This window comes from Scyliorhinus torazame, chromosome 17 (assembly GCF_047496885.1).
Source record: "Scyliorhinus torazame isolate Kashiwa2021f chromosome 17, sScyTor2.1, whole genome shotgun sequence".
Taxonomy (NCBI): Eukaryota; Metazoa; Chordata; class Chondrichthyes; order Carcharhiniformes; family Scyliorhinidae; genus Scyliorhinus; species Scyliorhinus torazame.
In genome coordinates, this window is record NC_092723.1 from 154,641,204 (window position 1) to 154,644,828 (window position 3,625).

At 47.6% G+C, this 3,625-nt stretch overlaps 1 long non-coding RNA gene across 1 annotated transcript in view; it reads right to left on the reverse strand.

Moving 5' to 3' along the window:
* LOC140393588 (uncharacterized) overlaps window positions 1-3,625 on the reverse strand; it is a 134,863-nt gene that overhangs the window by 18,198 nt on the left and 113,040 nt on the right. The gene's annotated exons all lie outside the window — the stretch shown is intronic.

Below are 3,625 nucleotides of genomic sequence, written 5' to 3' on the forward strand. Positions count from 1 at the left end.
TGAAACATTTTCCATTCTGAAGTCCCAGTGTCAGAAACCATCAACCTTTAGTCAGATACAAAAAGAGATTTGATCTAGAATAAAGCTTCCTCATACTCCCAGGCTGGATACAGCATGGTTAAGTACAGAGGAAAGTCCCTCTACACTTGTCCCATCAAACATTTCCAGAGCATGTCCTGTTGTGGGGGATTGGTTACATCTCGGTCGGTTTACTGAAGACCATAAGACATAGGAGCGGAAGTAAGGCCATTCGGCCCATCGAGTCCACTCCACCATTCAATCATGGCTGATTTCAACTCCATTTACCCGCTCTCTCTCCATAGCCCTTAATTCCTCGAGAAATCAAGAATTTATCAACTTCTGTCTTAAAGACACTCAACATCCCGGCCTCCACCGCCCTCTGTGGCAATGAATTCCACAGACCCACCACTCTCTGGCTGAAGAAATTTCTCCTCATCTCTGTTCTAAAGTGACTCCCTTTTATTCTAAGGCTGTGCCCCTGGGTCCTAGTCTCCCCTGCTAATGGAAACAACTTCCCTACGTCCACCCTATCTAAGCCATTCATTATCTTGTAAGTTTCTATTAGATCTCCCCTCAACCTCCTAAACTCCAATGAATATAATCCCAGGATCCTCAGAGTTCATAGTCTTTAAAGACTTCATAGTCTTTAGCAGGTTAACTGTAAGTCTTTACATATTTACAGATATACTGTAATGGGTACAAGCTAGGAGATCTTTCCCTACTTGGGTCTTCATGCAGCTCTGTCCTCTGCCATACTGACCCCGGGTGCGAGTTATGTGTTTTCTTACATCACTGTAGGCGATGCTGTACTCAGTTCCACATTAATCCTTTATGTGCCAAACCCTTATACTACATGTACAGCATTGGTTATATATAGAATTATGCTCCCTCTATACTATCCCCATCAAACACTTCCAGGGGAGGAAGTTTAGATGCAGAGTAAAACTCCCTCTATTTCCTCATGTCTTTTCTGTAGAGGCCCTGATCACTATAGGAGGGTAGAGGGCTTTGTGGGACAGGTTTCAAGGACAGTGAAGGCAGCACTTCAGGTTGATGAGCCCATTTAGGAAAAGCTATTGGAATGCTAGGCTTTACCTTAAGAGGTAGAAAATATAAAACCCAGGAGATAATGATAGGATATGTAATGCCTAAATAGGATCTCCGAGGCCTATGTGGTATTAGACTGCACAGAATAGGAAGGAAATTGAGGCCGGTATGTGGAAAATTAGAATAATGTAAGTTATGGAGCAATATGATGGAAGTGTTTAAAATTATGAAAAAGGGACAGGATAGAATCAGGCTCTATACAATTGCTGAGGATTCAAGTATGAGGCCCCCATAAATATATGATTAAATATATATTTCGGCGGCGTCCAAAAGAAAGTATGCCTAGTTCTAGAAAGAAGGCCATGCGGTCGTATTTGGTGTCAAGTGATTTCACCAATACCTCTATGGCTGCCATTTCTTTATCGTCATCAGTCACAAACCATTGCTAGGCCTCTTTTGAGAGGATAAGGCGGTCCCGCCCATAGCGGCCGCAAGGATTCAGCACTGGACTCGGTTATTGGCTGCCTACAAATACTCTTTCGAGCACTGCCGAGGGATCCAGATTGTGCATGCTGATGTGTTCAGCTGTTTTCCCCTGCAGGTCTAATCCGCGAACCCTCCTATGACGGATGAAGTGATTGCTATCCTGAATTTCATGGACTCCTTGCCTGTCACTGCATCCTATGTTCATGACTGGACGCAGATCAACCCTGTACTTGCCAAGGTGCGTCATCTGGCACTATACAGTGTGCAGCATCGGCAGCTACCAGGGGAGTTGAATGCTTTCTTCTCAAAATTAGCGGGAGTTGGCCATGAGGGATGGCATCCTCCTGTGGAGCACCAGGGTTGTTGCTCCAGTGAAGGGGCAAGATGCTGTACTAGAGGACCTTCACAACAAATATCCTGGAGTATCCAAAATTAAGATGCTGGCGAGAAGCTATGTCTGGTGACCGGGATTGGACACCGATTTGGAGATGTTGTCCCAGCAGTGCCCAATCTTCCAGGAGCAGCAGGAGCTCCCCGCAGCAGCGTCCCTGCATCCTTGGGAGTGGCCAGATGCCCTTGGGCCTGCGTGATTCTGCTGGACATCAGCGCGAAGGTGCATCGTAACCAAGATTCGCAATGGCATTGCCCAGTTTGGTATTGACCTTTTTGTCTCTTCACACCTGACCACGTGGTGTTCATTCGTAACTTTAACGACGGTGCTCACTGGCTCTCAGGAATTGTCATCCGTCAAACGGGACCAGTCCCACACCAAGTTCAGGTCCGGGGGCAACTAATGAAATGACACCTGGATCACACTCGCTCACGGCGGTTGCTCCCTCGTGAAATGCCTCAAAAGAAGCCTGCCCTGGATCTTCCAGCTCCATTGCCAAACGAGCCTGCTGTGATGTCTCCGGTCTCTCTCGATGCCGATATTGCCTCATCAAACTCAGAGGTGGTGTTGCAGACCTCGGCGGTCTTGGACGTCGACTTCGTATTTCAGCCGCCTCCTGACAATTGTCCGCCACATTGTTCCTGCCGCCGACGGCGTTCACCGGTATGATATACACCGACTGATCCGGCGCATCAGCTCCAAGAGGACCTATTGGAACCGAAGAGACTTCTATGTCTTCCGCTTGCTCCTCCTTCTCCGCCTCATCGCTTGTCGAGAATTTCTTCAGCTTTGGGGGAGGAATGTAATGTAATATCCCCCAAGGGGCTTAGGGTGTGGGAGTGCTTGTCTTCCCCGTGCTCCTTGCTGAGTGGGAGCTCCCCTGCTAGGGGCAGGGTATCTACATTACCTAGAGTATATAAGGTCGCCCAGTAAGGCACCGATCAGAGAAGTACCCAGTCAGGGTCTACCAGGGAGTGTAAATATACTGTTTGTAAATAAAACTTTGTTCTTATTTTTACTCGTTTGGACGCTGTCTTAAAGAGTTATCCGCAGGTAAGTAATACTGTAATTTACAGTCAAGGAGGTGATTCTGTGTTGCTGAATTCCCTTTTTTAACATTTCTATCTTTCTCCGTTTTCCTCTCCTACTGGAAATGCTGCAAGATGCAGGTGGGATCTCCCCTCACGTCCCTTTAAGGATATTTCCCGACACGTCTCTTTAAGGATCTCTCCACACCTGTCCCTTTAAGGACCTGTCCCCGCCTGACCCTTTAAGAACCTCTCGCTGCCTGTCCCTTTAAGAATCTCTCGCTGTCTACCCCTTTAAGAATTTCTCGCTGCCTATCCCTTTAAGAACCCCTCGCTGCCTGTCCCTTTAAGAACCTCTCGCTGCCTGTCCCTTTAAGAATCTCTCGCTGCCTGTCCCTTTAAGAACCTCTCGCTGCCTGTCCCTTTAAGAATCTCTCGCTGTCTACCCCTTTAAGAATTTCTCGCTGCCTATCCCTTTAAGAACCTCTCGCTGCCTGTCCCTTTAAGAACCTCTCGCTGCCTGTCCCTTTAAGAATCTCTCGCTGTCTACCCCTTTAAGAATTTCTCGCTGCCTATCCCTTTAAGAACCTCTCGCTGCCTGTCCCTTTAAGAACCTCTCGCTGCCTGTCCCTTTAAGAACCTCTCGCTGCCT